Below are 24,172 nucleotides of genomic sequence, written 5' to 3'. Positions count from 1 at the left end.
CAGCTGGCTTTTGATGACGATAGGGCCTTCTTTGCTGGGTCCTCCTGGCACTCGCGGGAAGCGCACCTCAGCTTCTTTCCATGCGCATGGTTCTGTCGTCTGTCTTTTTCTTCCTCTGATGTTACCACGAACCATGTGAATGCTGATGTCAATGGGCTTTCGTCCGTTGCTTTTGTATCGGTTGTCATTCTTCCCTCCATTCCTGATTGATGCCACCAGGTGTGTAAGTTTGCCCTCCTTGACGAATGTTTCGATAATATCCCTCAAGGATGAACACTTCTCAGTGGTGTGACCCTTTGTGCCGTGGAAGTCACAGTATTTGCTCTGATCCGCGTCAGGTCGTTGCCGGACCGTTGGAGCTTTTGGCCATGGGAGTTTCTCAGTGGCAAATATCTCCGTGACGCTTTTGGTGAGCGGCGTCCACCTGGGGTGTCGGCTTGATGGGTGTGTATTGCCCCTTCCGCCTACTAGGGAGCGAGAGCTGGATGAGGTGTCAAAGTTTACCCTTGACTGCCACATGCTTGGCTTCCTCCTTTTGTTTTGCCGGGCGGTCTGGACGTTGTTTTCTCTTATCCTCTGCGTGTAGAAGTTTGTAGTCTGGGGCAGATTCCCACCCAGTTGCTTCTCTGTTTCGGCAAAGCGCTTGGCTGCCGTCATGATGGCATCCCATGTAGATGGCATGCCATATTTACCCGTCAACGTGCGGATAAGCTCTGGGTATTCGGCGCCTTGGATGAAAGCGGCGCGAACAAGGTCCTCGCTTATAACGCCCAGACTCAGCTTTTTCGAGTTAAAGCGGGTGATGAAGTCTAGTAAAGGTTCATCCTTATCTCTAACGCAGTTGAGGATCGTCCACTGTTCTTCAATATATTTCCTCTGTTGACTGAAGTGTTGGCTGAACTTGTGTTGGAAGTCCGCCCAATCATAGATGTGGTGGACCGGTAAACGGTCAAACCACGCTCTAGCCGCTCCAACCAGTGTCATCTGGAACATATAACACCACGTGGGTTCCGTCCAGTTGCTGACGGTTGCCCCCGCTATGAATCTGTTCAGGTGATCATCTGGGTCGGATATACCATCATAAGTGCCGATGTTGGGCATCTGCTTGTCACTTTTCGGGGCGATTGCTTCCGCAATGTCCCTTGCAAACTTGGATGTTCCCGCGTTTGCAGCAGTTGGTCTGAAGGTTTTGGAGAAGTCACGTGGGTTTCCCCCCGCGTTCCTTTGTTTGAAGGTTTCTCCGAAATTCCTTCTCGTTTGGAAGTCCGTTTCCTTACGCTTCCCTTTCTCCCTAAGGCGAGGGTTTGCGTCGGTGTCGGATTCCTCCTGATCATCGTCCGAGGACTCGCACTCACTGCTCATGTTGAGCTGTTGTCGAGTGCTTCCAAATTCGTCAGCCTGTTGGACGGAACGCAAGCGTTCGTCCAACTCAGCTTGGAATTCCTTATGACGTGCCTCCGCCCACGCTTTAACTTGTTCAAGTGTTTGGCGGGGGAGTCTCGTCTGTTGTCCTTCCGCCTGGGTATTACTGAATCCCAGGGGATGGTTGTTTACTGCACTTTCCCTGGCTTGGGTAACCGGGGTAGTGTTCGTAAAATTTACTGCACTTGCCTCGGCTTGGGTAACCGAGGTAGTGTTCGTAAAATTTGTGTGCTCGCCGGTGTTCCCCCCAGTAGCTGGGGTTGTGGTTACCGGGGCTTCCTGGTAACTCGTTGGCCTTGGGACCGGAGTAACGTTAACCATCTTTCCAGAAGTTTTGAAAAAACTGGAGAAAAATTAGTTCTAGCTTTTATGCACGGATGGCGCCAATGAAGAAACACTAATCGACTCCAGGCAGATTACGGGTAACCTGGGGGTTAAATAGATGTTTCCCACGAGGGGTTAGATCCGGCAAAGATGGTTCTTCTGATAACCTGCAAAACAGACACCGTGAGCTCGTCACTGAGAAGGGGGGGTTCCTCCTTGTGACCACCCTCCGGCGTGAGAATCAGACTAGATTGCTCTTGAATATAAATGTATATTAAGAGATTGCTAGAGCAGATATCAGGTATAATATGTAATACGAGATAGTATATGATGATCATACCATTTGGGGTATTTATAGCCGAAGGTAGGTTTCCAAGAAGGTATAGCCGGCTGAATAGTATTCCTGTTCTACCAACTGTGGCCTACGCACGTGCCATGCTGGTAGTTGGTGGGTAGGCAGCGGCTGACAGTGACCAGGCCTGCTGTGTACTATTCCTTTTCCACCAACTACAGGCTATGCACGTGGTATGACAGGAGTTGGTGAGTAGGTAGCGGCTAATAGTGACATACAGTACAAGAGCATGCTGCTCGCCATACTGTTGTCAATGAGCTGTCGTATCTTTGGTCAGATCTTTTGCCCATACCTCGTCAGGTACAGTACAAAAGATCTTTCAGTATCGTACGGACTGGCTCATTTGGGCGGGAGTATTCCCCCTCCCGCCTTTGTGCGGGACTGTTCCCGGCTTGCTCATTCCTTCTTCAGGTGACTACTGAATTATTATGAGAGTTAAGCCTTGTGCGTGTAGCCATGCTGCGCGGGTAGCCTTCCTTGATGGCTGGTATCCGTAACTGCGGGAACAGGCGGAGTACTTGGAAACCATTGGGAGGCGTTTCCTGCGGGGACAGCTTGCGTACTGCGCGTAAGGACGTCACGTCTCTGAGCGTGGTGGGTCCTGCTGATCCAGTTGGTTTCTGCGCAGACGTCCCTTTAAGTTAAGTCTTGCGGGTTCAACCGCGCAGACGTCCGTTAAGGAGTCTTGCGGGTTCAACTGCGCAGACGTTCCTTTTCAAGGTGAGTCTTGCGGGTCCAACTGGGCTCTGCTGGGACCTACCTCTTCACTCTCAGATCCGCCTTCATTTTGCTGATAACTGATCAATTGAGTGGTACCTTTCTAGACCTATGCGGGTATGAAAATTGTCACAAACATTTAGCTAAAATTGAAGATTGTGATCAATTATTGGATCATTGATGGCATTGACCCACACCATCAACAACACTTCTTCCTTGATCATACACGGTTCGTATAAACCATTGAGTAAGACTGCTCGGTTGACATTATTATATTGGTTAACGAGGTTGTTTGGACTGACAATTAGAAGTATGTAGTGTTGTTTTCATGATTATACTTATATAAAAATTCTATTTTTGAATACAAAAAAAACATAACTATTCATACAAACTACTCACTCGCTCATGAACACCATTGAGAAAATTTATATCTTTTTTAACCCTCAACAGGGCCGGCTCAACCACTTTGGTGGCCTAAAACAATGTTTAGAAACGAGGCCTTGTTATAACAAAATATCTTGCTTTCACTCCAAATAAATCAAGATGTTGACATCACTTTTTTTTGTAAATACATAAGTAATGCAATTCCTCACACCTTCCCGTATCTGATTCAGGTTAAACGTTACTCAAATCACACGCATCAATCCAAATCTCAGATTACTAATTTATAACTTATTAATTTTAAAGGGAACGTTGTGTTTAGTAGGGTAGGGTTTGCTATTCAGAAGGGGGTAGCGGCGCAATTTGTTGCCCGTCTATCTGCCGTTAGTCTGTAATTGTCCCGGTGTAAAAGTTTATTACTATTTTTCATTTTAAATTGGAAACTGGAGGCTTGCTTTAGAAAGTAAAACCTAAAGCTCTAACTTTATTTCGCTATTTCTAAAGCCGACTCTGACCCTCAACTCTTCCAAAACCCCCCTCCCCCCTTAGGTCTATTTATTTATATTCATAAAAGATGGTTCAATCATAAACTAACTAGTAATTCACCATACAACTAACAAATAACAATTTCAATTCATTTGATACAATAAAAAATATAAGTATTAAAATAGGAAGAACATAAAGACTGGAATCTAGGAAGTCCATAATAAATATTAAAGGTTTTGACACTTAACAAAGGGCCGTGTTGACTTGGTATTTGACTTCTCAAGTCTAAATACCACCTAAAACCACTAGTTGGGGTCGGTTTAGATCTAACCTCCACTTTTAAGAATATAAACAATGAGGACAGGACAAGATGGAGAATCTTGACTATAGGGTTACCAATAGTACTTGGTTTTTTACATCATCTCTATGCGTGATATGTGGAGGATCAATCAAGTCAACAAAACATCTTCCAAGCTCTAATCACCTTTCCATTTGCAAAAATGCTTATGGAATAAGGTACCCACAATTTTGAATAGGCCATAGAAAACAACCCCATTTGATAAAAGACTAAAGCGGATTATTTTGGCATCGGTTTGGTTTCTCTGGTGTTTCTGGAATGACAAAACATTTATAAATCGATTAAAGTCGGTAGCGAGAGTCATGAAAGAAATCTAGCCGGATACGTTTATTTTGATTAAAAACAACACAAACAACATTCGTTGAATGAAAATCTTGGTGTAGTTTTAATTTCGTATTGTAATGTATTATGTATTATAATTTACCATGATTCGCTTTTGACTTTTTGCTAATAGCTTTTTAATATTTACAAAGCGCATGCAAGTTCGAGGATTTTAGTATGGATGGGTAAGTGATTGTGTAAGGGTTTATGATTTGTTTTACTAAAATATTTAAAAAAATGTTCAGTCTTTTAATAACACCTGAATGTTAGATACATAAAATAATTTGTATATATAAGTCCACAAATATTTGTGTATGGTTTAGACTTGATCAAGAATGTTGTAACCTCCGCAATAAATAATTGCTAAATTAGCAAGAAGTCTGAACGGTTAAAAAACTTGGAGTCAGTAAGTGTTGAATTTGTGTTGAGTACTCCGATGTGATGGTAGAGGAGGTGGTGCATGAGTGATAGATTGAGAGTTCTGAATACATGGGAAAGGATAGAGTGGTAAAATACTAAAATATTCATTCAACGTAGTTTTGAAAGAAGTAAGAGGTTTGTTGACTGATTCAAATGTATTATTTTAGTGAACCAAACACATTTAATGTCGATTGTTTTAGAGGTATTAAAAAGCTACCAAACAATCGCTAAAAGTTCAAAATCAAAATTACCTTTACATCTAAGATTTATTATACAAAAAACGTCGTATCCTTTTTTAAACTTTTCTGATTTTTAAAAGCAAGGTATATGCTTAATTAATAATTCTTCTTTTAGACTTGGGAAATTATGAAAATTTTTATGCTAAAACCAATTAGCGTAAATGCGTTTCTTATGTTCATATTTTCTACAAGTATACAATGTGGAAACCCGGTATTTTATTTTGATAATATAAAGAGTAAGTTGTTATTTTCGTTCTTGTGGTTTGGTAGATAATTTGAATTTAGTCTAAAAGATTTATTTTTTTCATATGAATCATTCACGTTTTTCAGTTCTTGTAACATCAAATTCATTAACACCGTTAAATTTAATCGTTAAGTCGGGGGTAGACATGTATTTTCACTCTTTCTTTATTATAATACTTATTTCGGTGAACAGCGGTTTTCGTCCTTGTGGCTTATCCAAATCTACGGTTTTAGTCCAATAGTTTCAAGTTTACAATTTTCGTCCTTGTAGTTTCATTTCACTTGCAATTAAACCCAAATTAATTAACCTCGTTAATTCTGGTCGTTAACCCGTCTGCATGCCCCTCACGTGACGGCCAATTTTGCCCCTCCCAAAAAAAAATAAAAAAATAAACCTCAGTCCTAAATCGCAAGCCCCTTCACGTTAGGGGCTAATGTGTATTTGGGGAAAATGGAAAAAAAATGAGGAACGAAACTGCCCCTTACGTGAATGGCACACTGATGTTTAACGACTAGACTTAACAAGATCAGTGAATTCAGGTTTAATTACAATTGAAATGAAACCATAGGGAAGAAAATTACAAATTTGAAACTACTGGCTAAAACCGCGGATTTGGACAAACCACAGGGACGAAAACCGCAGTTCGCTGAAATAAGTATTATAATCAAGAAAAAATGAAAAGGCATGTTTACCCATGACTTAACGATTAAATTTAATAGGTTAGCGATTTGGATATAATTGGCAAGAACAAGGAAACGTGAATAATCTATATGCAAAATTAAACCTTTTAGATTAAATTCACATTATCTTCCAAACCACAATGATGAAAATGCCACTTTACTCTAATATAAAAGTAATACAAAATTACTATATGTTATTTAAGAGCATTTTACATGTATATTTTGATACTTGTATTGTATAATCATACTAGATTACTAGCTATGAATTCGAAAATGTCATATTTGACTTTAAAAATTCAAACTTTTTTTTATTATTTGGATCATTTCATGTATTACTGGGTTCTAAAGCTATTAATTAATGTAGCACAATAACATAAGGACACAATATCTCATACTAGGTTTTTTTTCTCTTGTCATTTTTTCAAGCGGTACTTTATACTAGTGTGTTCAAGTGTTCAACAATATATTCAGCTAGAAGAATAGATAAGCTAAGATATATTGAGTCATGTCTTAAATACACTTCCCTTAGCATGACTTTTCCGCTCTCATAGAACCATTGTCAAGGTATAACAGGTTGAATAGTAGTTAGATTGTCCGAGATGGTCACACAAGTACACAGTAGCACCGGTATTTCTTGTTTTAAAATGCTCGGAAAAATGGAGAATGACTAGTATAGACCGATCTTTTGATTTCATTGAATGAAATATATTAAAAGTTAATCCTAAAACAAATATGAGTTGAAAGTTCAAGGGTCAAAGTGAAAGATTAATTTAAAGGTAACCTATTAACCATTCAGACTTAAGAGACTACCTTTTAATGTTTTATAACCTCTTAATAGTTAAAAAGGTAGCCTTAAGTCTGAATTGTTTAGAGGAAACCATTAAAAAATAACCTTTTAATCATTCATACATATACATCTTAACCATTACTCTTTAGTTATTCATTACTTTTAATTGTATTGATGATAAGATATTAAGAGACATTGAGGGAAATCATTGTTAAAATGAGTTATATTTTAAGAATATTAGTTTTGATATTTAATTTGTAAATTTAAATGTTGTATTACGTTTTTAATATATATTTGTAGTAAGTTTGATTACAAAAATATTTGGGACCATACCAAATAATCATATCAAGCTTTCGTAAGTGGGCAGATATCCGAATATTCTGAGGTCATTTGGATAAATAATTAGTCATTGAGTACGTTCCTCAATTTTTTAAATTATCATATTAGATTCCATTCATTTTTTTTAATATTCACGCATCTCGTATAGTCCTATATGTGCCTTAGACTGTCCGTTCTGGCCTCGCCACCATCGCCGCGAGCCATGTTGGCCACAAACACCACAACGCACCGGCGTGACCACCCCTGAGAGTAAGCGGCCGCGAGCCGAGGCAAGTCTGGTAGCGTGGGGTGAAGCCAGGGGAATGTTGCTGCTCTTTTGTGTGTGTGTGTGTTAAATTGGTGAAGAAGACGAAGTGGAGAAGAAGAAGAAAATAGATAGAATGAGGGTTTTTTTTATTTAACCTAATTTTTAATGAGCTTATTAGGAAATGTATTAGATTTGGACTAATTCTATTTATTTTTCATTTTAACCTGGACAAGTTTTATTATAATTTCTAATGTTTGGGTTGTTATTTTACAAAATGTGAGAGCTTTTTATATAATCTATAATTTATATAAGTTTGGGTTTTTTTCTAGTACTATTATATAATTTAAAATCTTTTAGTATACATAATTATCTTTTAATTTATATTCTTGTTTTAAATTAAAAAAAATAGTTTAAAATCAGATAATTCACTGAAGCCACCGCTCGCCTGGACCACAACTGGCTCAGACGGCTTCAGCGAGTGTCCAGTCAGTATCGCATAACACAATATTATTAGATGAATTCAGAACTAAACTTCAGCGACAACACACAATCTTATATAATTACTTGTACTTTGAAAGTTTCGGATATTATTTGAATAGTGAAACTAGTTTCCATTATTATTTCAAAACAAAATACACCCATAATCTATCTCTACTCTGGTGGTATGATATTCATCCTTTTAAAATAAACATGATGAGCTTAAATCCGTACATGTGTAAAATTAGATAAATTGAAGTGGTAATAAAATTGCTTTTAAAAAAATGAAAAAGTAAAGCAAAACAAAACAAAAATAAAGTTTAAAACAAAATACAATAAATTAATAAATACATTTATTTAAGTAACTCGCATAAATATTTCGATGCAGAGTTGTTTATTTTTCAAATCAAAATATAATGAAGTAATAAATATATTTATTTTAAGTAACCCACATCTTAAATATATATAAACAAAAGCTCCCTAAAAATTCTCTCAAGCCACCTGATTTCTTTATTTTTAAACTAGCTTTAGAGTCCGTGTAACACACGGAATGATCTAAATAATTAAGTTACAAATAAAACAATATATAATGTATCTAGAAAAATGTAGTACATCTATGCTTGTATTATTATACATAAATTGAGTTTATTTTAATATCACAGAATGAATTTTTCCAAAAGAAAATTAACTTAATAAAAAAAATGATGCACGTGCAAAAACATACCCAAGAACACTCTATTTATTGAAAATTTATTCTCGATATCATATATGTATAATTGAAAGAAATTTGGTTATAAACCAATTTCTGAGAATACTTCTCATACAAAAAAAGTTTTGAGCTACATCATGAAAATATTTTGATAAGTTTGAGGGGCTTCTCAACTTCGCCAATTCACAAACAAAAAAAACTGGTTAACCCGTTCAATTTTGTGACTGTTTTGTTTCACTTGAGCATAATTTTGTATGACATGCTTCACAAATAACATTCCGACACTAAAAATTCAGGGGAAAGTCAATGCTGACACAAATGTTTATAATTTGATAAAAGTCAGAAGCATTGATAGGCATAGAGGTGGCATGTCGGAATTGTTTGTCATTTTTTTCTTAAATTTTTATAGTCATCTTAAAAATACTCAATATGCAAAACCCGAATCTTTTGACTATTTCGAAAATGTCATTAGAATTAAATTCGAAACCCAATCACATTTAAAATTTTAACTTTCATTTGTTATAAATTTTCAAGTCAAAACTTTGAACTCGTAAAAAGTTTGACGATAAATCTATTTGCATTCTCAAATTTCTAAAAAAAATTAGATTACCCTCTTTTTACACGTAACAAATTTGAGTCAAATGTTGTTAATTTGTACTAAATGATCTATTTACCAACTTTTAACCCGTAATTGTCAAATTTAAGTTCCACATAAAACCCGAAGCAATCCTTGATAAAAAAAATCCAAGAAGCTAAATATGATAAACTTTATTATATTTGAAAATGACTGTTATATATTATCCTTACAATTTAACACGTAAATGTATAGTTTACTAAATTTACCGAAAAAAATAAATAGATAGATTTAAGTAATATATTTATAATTTATAAGTTTATATGACAATGTACAAAAAAACCAATAGATAAATAGATTTATTTTAAAAAAAATGGATAAAATTTTAAGCATATATTTATAATTTAATAATTAAAAAAATTATTTCGTAAACTGAAAGCATATTAATGTTTTTTTTTCCAATCTTCAACAATATACATGTTATAATATGTTAATGATAACATTTAAAATTATATTTTTTGCAATATTTAACAAACACAGTTTGTTATTGATTTTTGCATTTTATCAAGTATGTTGTGAAATATATTATAACAATGTATAGTAGTACAATATGTAAATATTTATTTTTATAAAAGTGTATAGATATAATAACTTAATCATGTAATAGAAATAATATAAATGAGTTGTAAAATGAAAGTTAATAATTATTGATTTATGATTATATTAGTTTTGGAGGGAAACAATTATGAGGATTAACGACAAGTTGACACGTGTCTACAGTTATTTTACATTATGAAAATAGGTAAATAAAAACTTCTCATGCATTTGACCCGAATTCATGGGTATGAGCTCACCAAATCCAGATAATTGCAGAATCTCGTATAAATGTTTATGTTTTTCAGTGGAGACTCAAGTTTAATCCTCACTTGTGTTACTTTGGGTGGATATTAGGAATGAGTTATTTGAGCTAGGCCTTGCGAGGTTGGGTTTTCAGCCCACTATGTATTACGCTAGAGAGTTAAGCTCTTGTGGCGGCACAACGACTGTCAAGTGACAACCAAATGTATGGTTTCTCGGGGGAATGCCCAAGCAAAACTCTGATGTCAGGGTGAGCCCGATTAAAACAACATAGTCTGACAGAGAACAATAAGGCTCTCCAAATTAAATATTACGTTGACGTAAAACACAAACAGATGGTCACCATTCTAGAAAATATTTCAATGTGGAGTTGTTTATTTCTTTATTAACTATATTTGATTAATATCCCTGTTTTTATTTTTTTATTTTCTTTTCTTCCAATTATCATGTTTTTATTTCTTCCAAGTTGTGATGGCGATGGTAGGGCGGCGACGACGGAGGTGGTGGTCAGGCAACGACAGTGGTGGTGGCGGTTATGGTCAGGTGGCAGTTGTAGCGCTGGTGGTGGTGGCGGGGGTGGTGGAGACGTCGGCGATCAGTGGTGGTAGCGGCGATGGTAGTGGTGGTGGTGGTTGTTAGGTGGTGGTGGTGGTGGTGAGAAAGTCGGGTGATGGAGGAATGGAATGAAAAAAAAGAAGGGGGTGAGAAGGAATGGTTTTGATGGAATGATATTCCATGTGTAATGGATGATTTCATTCCATTGAACAACCAAACGCCGCTTTCTTCATTCTCACGTAATGAATCATTTCATTCCTCATGTCATTCCTGCATACCAAACGCTACCTTAGGGTGGGTTCAGGTACTTCGAATTGGTCGGTAAACCATCGTTAACCCCCACCACCCCCACGAAGAATCTTTATAAGAAATCGGGTATGTGAAGCAGAATAGGGGATTTTTTTACGAAGTAAACATTTCTTTTAATATTTATACTTTTAATTTTATTTCTTTCCTTCGTAATTTCCGTACACACCTAATAAATCTTCATAAACTCAATTAAGTTATATATATATATATATATTAGATAAAGGATAGAATACGAAAATCCTTTATCGTACAATAGGTACGCGACATTCTGGAACGTCCATCTTCAATAACCATCCCAATCCCAAAATCACAATTACGCGAGCCGGCCTCTGTCAACCTCTTCTCCCGTCGATTCCGTCCACCTTCACCATCACCGTTCAGCGATTCCGTCCACCATCCACCTTCGCGACGACCATCTTCTTCTGACACAACCATCAATGTTTGAAGAACCAAGTCAAAAGCCCGACCCAAACCCATTTATGTTATGCCTTTCATTCATATTATTTAATAACACTCCAAAAAATTAGAAAAACCCTACATATAATAATAATAATAATAATAATAATAATAATAGTGGCATACGGCAGAAGGTGGATAAAAAAAAAAGAATTAATCTAGCCTAAGCACCCTAGCACCTAAAAAAGAGAGCCGATCGGACAGCTTGAAGAAAAAGGGAGCTTGTTGCTTATATTTGGTCGACTAGTAAGAGTATTATTTGGTGGTTGTGGGTTTTAAGGAAACACACAAAATTGTGTGTCTAAAAGTTGGCGTGGGAGCTAGAGAGATCACAAATTAATTGAACAAGCAGGCAAGCTGCTTAACAAATTTATTTATTTTGTTTTGTGATGAAACGTAATACTTATTGCATCTTTGTTTCGGTCATGAGCATGAGTAGCTAAACTATTTGTACTACCTAGGTAGAGATGAATATTGATTTTGTTTGACGATTTATTTGGTTTTTATTAATTACACGACGTATTATTATTGAAAGCTTTATATAATTTAATCTTTGACGTGTTAAATATTGTTTTTATATAATTATTGCTTATTTATTCCGCGTATTACTTTGATTGACTGATTGTGTGTCGTTCGGTTAGGGTTCTACGTTGAGGTCTTAGACTTGGTGTTTTTGATCTGTTTGTGGTTAGCGCGACCATAGGAATCTTGAGGGCGATTAATTATTAAAATTCAATAGTTTCACCTTCCTTGCGACCGAGAGATAATAGGGAGTCGGTTTGTCTCGTTTCTTTATTCGGTTAGGTTAGAATTGCGCGAGAGCGAGTTTTGGTCTTATCCGGTTTAGTTTTGCGTGCAAATATGTGTCTTAGATCAAGTTAAATATTGTTACCCCTTTATCCCTATAATTGCTAGTACCAATTTTAAATGAGTTTTGTGTCGTTGAGTCCGAGAGGAGATGCGTCATTAGGGTACCTAAGTAATCTTTTTACCGGTGCATTTATTCAATTTTCTTAGATTTATGAGGATTAGTTGGTGAGACCGAGAGGTAATCTAACGAACTTTAATAAGTCTTAGTTAATTATTTTAAGATCCCGGTGTCGTGTAATTAGTTAATTCCGTTAGCCGTTGAACCGTCAATAGGATTCTTGCCTAGGTAGTCGTTTCTCCATATTAGTTAAAACCTCGTTAAGTACCGTTAAGTTTTCTAGTTAGTTTCATTAAGTTAAGTAAGTTAGTTTTAAATTAATTAAAATAAAATAATAAATAATAAAATCAATTACAAATATTATTAGGGTAGGACTTGGATTAGGGTCTATTATTTGAGCCGTTCTCACGTGTCTTGATATCCGGACTTTCCTCATCTTTGCTATACGCGACCGGTACACTTGCCGTTTGTGTGAACTAGGATAGATTGTTTGGTTTTTAAAGCTTAGTTGCGATTCGTGTTTTATTTATATGTATATTTTGGCATATCAAGTTTTTGGCGTCGTTGCCGGGGACACGGTCTGAGGCGATTAGAGAACGACTGGAGTTTGGGGACTTACCTGTTTTCGTTTTACTTGTTTATTTGCTTTAATTTGTTTTTAGTCTAATTTTAGCTTAGTTAATTTTAGTTTTTCTTTATAGTCGTATGCGTCATACCCGCTCACAAGGACCGCCGAAGCTTGAAACGTCTGACGATACCGAGAAATTCCAGCACGAGAGAGAGCGTTCTGTTTCACCGACAGATTCTGATTCTTCTTCTACTTCTATTTCTTCCGCGTCTTCTAGGGAAAGGAACATGGGTGACCAACCGCCTAGGAGAGTAGTAGCTGACTATGGTAGGCCGACAACGAATCCTCATTCAAGCATTACCTTACCGAACGGTGCGGCCGCTGGCAACTGGTCCATTCCTGCCAACGTCATGCAACTCATCAAAACCACATTCCAATTCGAAGGGCTAGAGAGCGAAGACCCTTCAAACCACATCGACATGTTTGTTCAAATCTGCGAAACTTTCAATATCGGAAATATGAACGATGAAGCCATCTATCTCCGTCCCACTCACCGGCAAAGCCTACAAATGGCTTAAGTCACTACCTGCAGGATCCATCACCACTTGGGCGGGCCTTCAAGAGAAATTCATGACCAAATTCTTTCCGCCATCTAAATCCGCTCGACTCCGTGAGGAGATTTGTTCTTTCCGCATGAGGTCCGATGAGTCTTTCGGGGAAGTTTGAGAAAGATTTAAGGACCTCCTTCTTAGTTGTCCTCATCATGGTTTAGATAAGTGGATGCTCATCGAGAAATTCTACAATGGAGCCACTCAGCACGTGAGAGAGATGTTGAACCAAACTGCTAACGGGAACCTCCTTAAGAACAAGGATCCCGATGAGTGTGTCGTCCTTTTTGGTGATCTTGCAGCGAGCTACGAGGGGCACGGGGGTAGAAATTCTTCCACATCATCGAGATGAGTACTTCAGGTCGATTCGAACACTAGCATGCATGCGCAGATTGATGCTTTGAACAAAATCGTTAGAGATCTTACCATTAAGAGTATCGCGAATTGTGAGATTTGCCGAGGGGGTCACGACACCATTGACTGTCCTGTTAACCCGGGTAGCAATCAGGAGGAGGTTGACTTCGTCAACAACCCCTTGAAATATCAAAACCCCGCCTTCGGCGGGAACACTGGCTGGAGAAATCAGAATAACTATCGAGGGGGATAAGTCAGTGGCTACCAAGCCCAATACCAAAACCAACGTCGAGAGAATCTATTCGGGCAGGGGAGTTCAGGTTAGGAGAGTTCGGAACAAGCAGGGAGAGAGGAGAAGAAATCCTCACTGGAGGAGATGATGGCTGAGCTGCTGAAGCGAGATAAGAGGAACCGAGTGACAAATGAGGCGAAATTTGCGGAACACGATGCTATGCTGAAAAACCAAGCCACGTCTTTAGCTAATCTTGAGCATCACGTCGGAGAGATTGCCAGCCAGTTATCTGAGAGAGCACCGGGTTCACTACCAAGTAATACTGAGAAAAATCCTAGAGGGTTCGCCAAAGCGGTGACTACTAGGAGCGGTGCTAGAAGGGAAAGAGATGTTGGACCTTCGAGAGTTGTCACACCTGCGGTTGATAAAGAGGAGCAGGTGGACGAGGAGATCCAGATGGAGCCTCCTCCGGCCGAGGCACACCAGCAGACAATTCCAGCTACGAAGCCGACCGATATATCTTCATCATCATCCTCAAACCCACCTCTGAGAGTCTATAAACCCAAACTGCCTTATCCTGGAAGACTCCGATCGGACAGAGACGAGGAGCAAAACTCCAAGTTCCTTGAACTTCTCAAACAACTTCACCTGAACATTCCACTCCTTGAGGCGCTTACTCAGATGCCCAAATATGCCAAATTCCTCAAGGATATTCTTTCCAATAAGGAGAAGCTAGCTGAGGTCTCTTCTATTCCGTTAAGTGCTGGGTGCTCTGCAGTGTTGCAGAGCAAGTTGCCTGAAAAGATGGCCAATCCTGGGAGTTTCACAATTCCCTGCATCTTAGGTGACGATACGGTTCGACATGCTTTGGCCGACCTTGGGGCCAGTATCAATCTCATGCCGTATTCTGTGTTCAGTAAGTTAGGTCTTGGAGAACCGAGGCCAACCCAAATGAGTATCCAACTTGCTGATCGTTCCGTGAAATACCCGCGAGGGGTGGTCGAGAACATGCTCGTTCGTATCGACAAGTTCATCTTCCCGGTGGACTTTGTCATTCTGGATATGAATGAGGATGATAGTATCCCTCTCATTTTAGGCCGACCATTCCTTGCCACCGCACATGCGTTGATCGACGTCCGTGAGGGAAAACTGATTCTTAGAGTTGGGGATGATAACGTCACTTTTGACGTAAGACAGTCACTCAAGCACCCCAAGTCGGCGGACGACTCCCTGTATTTCGTTGACACCATCGTATCACATGTGCGGGAGTTTTTCACCGACATCTGTGGAGGACCTACCTTGGACCCACAGATTCTCGATAGGGAGATTTCAGAGGTCGAGATGGTTGCCATGACCAGTCAACCATTGATGGATGACACCGTGTCACCATCCCTAGATTCAGAGTCAGCTGTTGAGATCGTGCGAGAAGATCCGAGGGACCGAACCTCCGTTGAGAGCCCTCCTCCTTCATTAGAACTTAAAGATCTACCCGATCATTTGGAGTATGCATTTATGGACGAAGAAAGGAAGCTACCTGTCATCATCGCGTCTGCCTTGACGGAGGTCGAGAAGTTGCAGTTGTTGAAGGTGTTGAAATCGCACAAGGAGGCGATAGCATGGAAAATTATCGACATCAAAGGGATTAATCCCTCGTTCTGCACTCATAAAATCCTGATGGAGGATAATTTCAAATACGCCGTTCAGCCTCAACGGAGGCTTAATCCGAAAATGCTGGAGGTCGTTAAGAAAGAAATCATCAAACTCCTTGATGCGGGAATCATTTTTCCCATCTCTGATAGCGCCTGGGTGTGTCCGGTCCAAGTGGTTCCGAAGAAGGGTGGCATGACTGTCGTCACCAATGAACGGAATGAGCTTATTCCCACTAGGACCGTGACTGGTTGGAGAGTCTGCATCGACTACTGCAGATTGAATGACGCCACTAGGAAAGATCATTTTCCTCTACCCTTCATTGATCAGATGCTTGAACGTTTGGCGGGTCAGCAGTACTACTGTTTTCTAGATGGTTTCTCCTGGTATTTCCAAATCCCGATCTCTCCCGATGATCAGGAGAAAACCACATTCACCTGCCCCTACGACACGTTTGCCTATAAACGCATGCCCTTTGGACTCTGCAACGCTCCAGCTACTTTCCAACGATGTATGGTGGCGATCTTTCACGACATGATCGAGGATTCCATGGAGGTCTTCATGGACGATTTTTCTGTCTTCGGGAATTCTTTCGATCATTGTCTCTCCAACCTTGATAGGATGATGGCTCATTGCGTCGACACCAACCTAGTCCTCAACTGGGAGAAGTGTCACTTCATGGTACGCGAGGGCATTGTTCTATAACATAGGATCTCGAGCGCGAGGATCGAGGTCAATCGAGCTAAAATTGAAACCATTTCTAATCTTCCCCCGCCCACTTCTGTAAGATCCATCCGTAGCTTCTTAGGTCATGCTGGTTTCTATCGCCGATTCATTAAAGATTTCTCGAAAATCGCGAGACCGATGACCAAGCTACTACAGAAAGACGCTCCATTTGTCTTCTCTAAACAATGTATCTAGGCGTTTGATCTTCTAAAAGACAAACTCGTTAACGCCCCGATCATGATTGCTCCCGACTGGTCTATGCCATTCGAATTGATGTGCGACGCGAGCGACTATGCCGTTGGAGCAGTGCTTGGACAGCGGAAGGAGAAGCACTTCCACCCGATCTACTATGCTAGCCGGACCTTGAATACTGCTCAGGAGAATTACACCACCACCGAGAAAGAGTTGTTAGCTGTGGTGTTTGCATTTGATAAGTTTAGGTCATATCTTTTTCTGTCCAAAACAGTAGTCTACACTGATCATGCTGCCATTCGTTATCTTTTCAACAAGCAGGACGCTTAGCCTCGTCTTATCCGATGGATCCTGATGCTTCAAGAGTTTGATATCGAAATCCGTGATAAAAAGGGGGCCGAGAATGTAGCAGCCAATCACTTGTCACGTCTTGAGAAAGCCGAGATTGGAGATGCTGGGGTCATCATCAATGACCATTTCCCGATAGAGAATCTCATGTTTGTCAGAGCCCAGGATGATGGCTACCCATGGTTTGCTGATATCGCGAACTTCCTTGTCGACGGTTCCCTCCGTAGGAGGATGTCTCACCAGGAAAAGAAGAAATTCTTTGCTGACGTAAAGTTCTACATCTAGGACGGCCCATTTCTTTTTCGTATAGGTGCTGACCAGCTTGTGAGGAGATGTGTGGATGTTGAAGAAGGGTGGCGAATGCTGAGCCACTTTCATGAGGGACCAACTGGAGGTCACCATGGTGCTGTTCTTACTGCCAAGAAGGTCTTCGATTCAGGATTCTATTGGCCTTCGATTTTCAAAGATGCTCATGCGTTCGTTAAAAGCTGTGGCCGATTCCAGCGTGTCGGTAACATCTCATCCCGAAATGAGATGCCCCAAAATGCTATTCAGGTTTGCGAGGTTTTTGACATTTGGGGTATTGATTTTATGGGCCTGTTCCCGTTGTCTAGAGGGAACAAGTACATACTTGTGGCAGTTGATTACGTCTCCAAGTGGGTCGAGGCCAAAGCCTTTCCCACTAACGACGCCCGAGTTGTAGTGAGATTTCTGAAAAATCTTTTCTCACGTTTTGGTGTACCGAAAGCCTTGATCAGCGATCGAGGTACTCACTTCTGCAACGCGTAGATGGAAAAGGCGTTGCAACGCTATGGGGTCACCCATCGGCTTGCGACTGCCTACCACCCACAGACTAGTGGACAGGTAGAGGTGAGTAACCGGGGAATCAAACGCATTCTCGAGAAAACAGTCGGAAACCGAAAGGACTGGTCTGACAAATTAGACGATGCTTTGTGGGCTTACCGTACAGCGTACAAAACTCCAACCGATTCCACACCGTTTCGGATGATTTATGGGAAAGCCTGCCATCTACCTGTTGAGTTAGAGCATCGTGCTTCTTGGGTGCTTCTAACAGTTAACCTCGATCTTTCATCCGCGGGCGAGAACCGTTTCCATCAGATACACGAGTTAGAGGAACTTCACGATCATGCATATGCACACTCGTACAATTATAAGCTGAAGACTAAAGAGCTGCATGATAGAAAGTTGAGAGGTGATAAACGGTTCAAGTGTGGGGATCAGGTTTTGCTATATAATTCCCGATTACGGTTATTTCCGGGAAAGTTGAATTCCCGATGGTCAGGTCCTTTCACCATTACTGAGGTATTCCCGTATGGCACAATTGAGATTGAAGACGAAAGCGGGAAATTTAAGGTGAACGGTCAGAGGTTGAAGCACTACATAGGCGAGCCGGTAGCTAATCAAACAGTCGAGGTGTTCTACCTTGACTCATTCACCGAGGCATAGACGTATTGGATGCATCACTCGGGAGGCAGCTCGAGTTGTATAGTATGTATTATGATTTTATTTATTATATGTTTGATTTATTTTACTTTTGTTATTTATTAAAATAAAAAATAAAAAAAAATAAAAAAATTTTAAAAAATAAAAAAAAAATAAAAAAAATAATAAAAATTATAAATAAAAAAAATCAAAAAAATTCAAAAACACAAAAATATGTTTATTTCTTATGTTTTGTTTTCTGTTTTGTACGCCGCTACATGCGAGCGAGTTTGAGTTATTGCAGATATCATTATGCGCATGGTAGCTCTGATGGCGTTTTGGAACTAGTTCTCCCGGGGTTGCGGCCGCGAATGAAATGCTATACGGTCGCTCGATTGATACACAGCTGATAAAGATTCTGCATATAAACCAGGGGAGTAACCCGTTCTCTGTTTTAATTTTGATTACTTTAAGTTTTTATTTTTATTTTATTTTATTTCTTTTCCTTGTTCTCATCGAGGACGATTTCATTCTAAGTGTGGGGATGGGAATTTATTTTACTTAGTTGAAAATTTTTTTTTTAAAAAATATATAATTAAAAAAATAAAAATAAAAAATAAAGAGTTTTAAAGAGAAAAACGGTGAAACCGAATTTCGATGCTTAGGGAGGATTAACATAATCTGAAAACTTTGAGATGGTAAGAATTAAATGCACTCAAACCAGCACACACCACATGTCCATCTTTTTAAGAGTTTAGAAATAGTTATATATTTTAGGGTGATATAAAAGATTGAAAAGAAAAAAGGAAAAAAAAGAAAAAAAAAGTATGTTTTGAAAGTTTGTTATGTATTGTATTATCCAAAGTTGTTCAAGAAAAGCAAAATGCTTGTGAAGAAAGTTATGTATTGTAAAATGCCAAAGAAGCATTGTTTAAAGTTAGAAAAGGAGGCCAAATATGCACATACTAGACGGGACTTAGAGTTTACGTGTTACCTTGGGGATAGTGACTCTGAGGATACACTATTGGGCTCGAAGGTTCTTAGTCAATAAATATGAAATTAGGAGTTTATAGGACAAAGTCCAATAATATTTAGGAATAGCTCGTACGACCTCCACAGGACCATTCATCCATCAAATTTCGCCGAGTGCATCTAATTAGTACCATCAACGAGTCCTTGGCTTATGGTGATTTGTCGAACCAGTTTGCTTCGACTCTAGTCTTCTAGCTCTCTTTGTCTGAGATGGGGTAGGTGTAGCCTTAATTTTTGAACTTAAAATGTTGAATGTAAAAGGGGGGGGGGGGGGCTTGATTGACTGGTGGTTGGGTTTAAGTGGACAACAGTATCGGCAATCGCTGTCAATATGTCGAACTGTTTCTTGTGCTTTAATAATGATAAATAATCTGGGAGTTTCTTGTTTTTCACTTGGTTATGATCCTGTGTAGATTTCTTTTTTAGGGAAGAAAAAGCCTTAAGTGTGGGGATGTTTGATGTGTTGTAAAACACACCTATTTTCCGCACCTTTTTATCATCTTTTAATGGCTTAATTATATAATAAATAATGTTTTTAACTTGTTTTAGTATGATCTTACAAAGTTATTTATCTTTCGTAGGTTGCGGGTTTTAAAGAGGAAAAAAACCGAGTTGTTGCAAGACTTAAAGGCCCTTTTTGATCAATGTTTGAAAAACCAAGTCAAAAGCCCGACCCAAACCCATTGATGTTATGCCTTTCATTCATATTATTTAATAACACTCCAAAAAAATAGAAAAACCCTACATATAATAATAATAGTGGCATACGGCAGAAGGTGGATAAAAAAAAAAAGAATTAATCTAGCCTAAGCATCCTAGCACCTAAAAAAGAGAGCCGATCGGACGGCTTGAAGAAAAAGGGAGCTTGTTGCTTATGTTTGGTCGTCTAGTAAGAGTATTATGTGGTGGTTGTGGGTTTTAAGGAAACACACAAAATTGTGTGTCTAAAAGTTGGCGTGGAGCTAAAGAGATCACAAATTAATTGAACAGGCAGGCAAACTGCTTAACAAATTTATTTATTTTGTTTTGTGATGAAACGTAATACTTATTGCATTTTTGTTTCGGTCATGAGCATGAGTATCTAAACTATTTGTACTACCTAGGTAGAGATGAATATTGATTTTGTTTGACGGTTTATTTGGTTTTTATTAATTACACGACGTATTATTATTGAAAGATTTATATAATTTAATCTTTGACGTGTTAAATATTGTTTTTATATAATTATTGCTTATTGATTCCGCGTATTACTTTGATTGACTGATTGTGTGTCGTTCGGTTAGGGTTCTACGTTGAGGTCTTAGAATTGGTGTTTTTGATCTGTTTGTGGTTAGCGCGACCATAGGAATCTTGAGGGCGATTAATTATTAAAATTCAATAGTTTCACCTTCCTTGCAATCGAGAGGTAATAGGGAGTCGGTTTGTCTTGCGTCTTTATTCGGTTAGGTTAGAATTGCGCGAGAGCGAGTTTTGGTCTTATCCGGTTTAGTTTTGCGTGCAAATATGTGTCTTAGATCAAGTTAAATATTGTTACCCCTTTATCCCTATAATTGCTAGTACCAATTTTAAATGAGTTTTGTGTCGTTGAGTCCGAGAGGAGATGCGTCATTAGGGGTACCTAAGTAATCTTTTTACCGGTGCATTTGTTCAATTTTCTTAGATTTTTGAGGATTAGTTGGTGAGACCGAGAGGTAATCTAGCGAACTTTAATAAGTTTTAGTTAATTATTTTAAGATCCCGGTGTCGTGTAATTAGTTAATTCCGTTAGCCGTTGAATCGTCAATAGGATTCTTGCCTAGGTAGTCGTTTCTCCATATTTGTTAAAACCTCGTTAAGTACCGTTAAGTTTTCTAGTTAGTTTCATTAAGTTAAGTAAGTTAGTTTTAAATTAATTAAAAATAAAATATAAAAATAATAAAATCAATTACAAATATTATTAGGGTAGGACTTGGATTAGGGTCTATTATTTGAGCCGTTCTCACGTGTCTTGATATCCGGACTTTCCTTATCTTTGCTATACGCGACCGGTACACTTGCCGTTTGTGTGAACTAGGATAGATTGTTTGGTTTTTAAAGCTTAGTTGCGATTCGTGTTTTATTTATATGTATATTTTCGCACATCAACAACCTGAACTTCTTAGAACGTATTAGAATGTTTAAAGATGTTCATTTTTTTGAACACCAAGATCTTCTTTGAATGTATTAGAACGTTTAAAGATATTCTTTTTTGGTCAGAACGTTTAAAGGTATTCAGTTTTGTTTCAGAACGTTTAAACATAATATCTGTACTGAGCTTATAAACAACATTATTTTAAAACGTATAAATATAACGTATAAACTTTTTGTACTAAACTTTTAAAGTTTAATTGATTTTGTTCTGAACGTTTAAACAAAACGTACATTACGTTTAAATAGAACGCATAAATAGAACGTATAAACTAAAATGTTAATACGTTCAATGTCAAAACCCAGAACTCAAAACTCAAAATTGATCGACGGAAGCTTCAAATTGATGATTAATTTGATCAATTTCAAGGTTAATTGATCAATTAGGCTTATCAACAATTTCAATTTCAATTGGAAATTGCTTAACTGACCTGTGACCAACGATCGATGGTGGTGACGGGATGATGGTGGTGCTCATGACAGTAGACGATGGTCGCGATGGTGGACTTTGAGGGGTATGCGTTAAGTATATTTAGGTTAATTACAATTATGCCACTAAGCAGTTTTAATTTCAATTAGAATCGGTGGTGCAGGAAGTCGCGTATGTAATGTATGATAAGCGATTATTGTACGTTAACTCACCCATATATATATATATATATATATAATATAAACGAAGACATAAAAATCCTACGTGTCGCGATGTGGTCGCTCCCCCTTTTTTTTGGAGTCACCAGATTTGCTTGATTTTTAAATGGAGATTTCTCATGCATTTGACCCAAATTAATGGGTATGGGTCTTACCAAACCCAGATATTCCTTAAACGAGTTATAACATCTCATTAAATTAAAAATTATTCTCACCAAATTATTGATGTAAAAATCCTATAAAATAGGATATAATAAAAATTAATATCTTATTTATTTTAAAAAAGATATATATATATATATATATTATAAATTAAAAAACCAATTTGATAGTAAAAAAAATAAACGGGTCTTAGGTCTTATCAAACCATAAGTATATTATTAACTTTCATAAATATTATTTATAATTAAAAAACCAATTTTATAGTAAAAAAATAAACGGGTCTTGGGTCTCATCAAAACCATATAGTTTTTAAACCGGGTTATAACATCTCATTTATTTGTGAAACAATTTATCATCAAACCATAAGTATATTATTAACTTTCATACAATAAAAAAATATAAATTCAAAAAATAAATAAATATTATAACAAACAATATAAAACAATCCCCATATATATATAAAAGAATCCCTCGTTAATTGATTTCATCAACCACCACTCATTGATTGGTTTAAAATGAATTGAGATGTAATATTGACATGTTTGTATAATTTACAATCCTAAAAGTATATAAACACATCATAATTTTTTGCTTACTTAGGCAAACTTTTTATTGAGTTGACTTTTATGTTTATATATTTAATTTTCATTATTTTTTTTGAATAACTAAAGCAGGGCCGTCTCGTGAGTAAGCTAAATGAGGCAATGGGGGCCTCTAGATTTATAGGGCCTCCATCTTAATCCATCTTAAATAAGAGTTACGTATTATGAGATTTTGAAAGTAGAGTTCTTTTAAAATTAGTAACTCAATGATGAGCCACAAGCTAACGATGATTGCTTCATATTCATTATCACGGCATATAATTCATATTCTATAATTCATGTATACTCTCTAGCACTATACGCATACGGGAAAGAAAAGAAAAATGCCTCAACATTTGAGTTAGATTTAGGCCTTCGAGGATGTTGAAACAGCCTTGAACTAAAGTTTGTTTCCACCTATTTTACCCGATGTCTCAAGTAAGAGCAGAATTCACAACCTTTTTGGTTGTAAGCCATACACCTTTAATTTTCATTATTAACAAACCATTACAGGTTTTCCATAAACTCGTTATTACTATGTTTGGTTCCGATTTGATACGATCTCATCCCTTGTACAGATAGACAACATACTACATCTTACTCTAATTTAATGTTTTTGTTTAAAAGTATTTAAAATATAAAAAGATATAAATACTTGGTATTTGAAGTATATGCTCAAACATTGAATACGTCCCTTGGGTGAATGAATGGTCATTTGTCTTTCAACAAGAAAACGTCAATTAAGTTTGTAACAAAAGAATATTCAAACACAAGGTATAATTAAGGCAATAGTTATTCACACACCCTATTTAGATATTTACACACCCTCTTAACACATATATTATCTCTATATACACCTTATAAAGGGTGTATGAATAACACATCCCATAATCAATTTCAATAGTCAGCATAGTATTATCTGGTTAATTAGGTTTATCGATATTTTGTCTTATTACCCAAGAATCAAGCAAAGCCTTTAAACACATTGAGTTAGAATGTTAGAGAGTGTGAGAGGTCTTGCGTTCAAGTCGTATAGATGATAAGAATTATAAATAAATTCGTCATTTTATAAAATTCTTGTCGTGAGAGTTAACCTTGTGTTTACGCTTCGACCTAGAGAAATAAAAACTTACATATATTTTTTTTAGAAAGTGTTTGGTGTGCATAATAAACGTGTGAGGTTATGATCTTCACTGTAGCTAGACGTGCTAAACGGTCACATTTGTTTACCTGACTCACATCAACCATTAGAGGGTGAATTAATGAGCTATCATCATTTAAT

General features: G+C 37.7%; 1 non-coding gene across 1 annotated transcript; it reads right to left on the bottom strand.

The window, feature by feature from the left end:
• Positions 1-13,414: 13,414 nt before the first annotated feature.
• Positions 13,415-13,521, bottom strand: LOC143568733 (small nucleolar RNA R71). Its single transcript, XR_013141617.1, has one exon. It is a non-coding gene; the product is annotated as a small nucleolar RNA R71 (small nucleolar RNA).
• Between the last annotated feature and the right edge of the window lie 10,651 nt (positions 13,522-24,172).

This window comes from Bidens hawaiensis, unplaced genomic scaffold, assembly GCF_021521415.1.
Source record: "Bidens hawaiensis isolate Kalapana, Puna unplaced genomic scaffold, B.hawaiensis_p1.1 tig00024136_1, whole genome shotgun sequence".
Classification (NCBI taxonomy): Eukaryota; Viridiplantae; Streptophyta; class Magnoliopsida; order Asterales; family Asteraceae; genus Bidens; species Bidens hawaiensis.
This window is presented reverse-complemented; position numbering and strand designations above follow the sequence as displayed.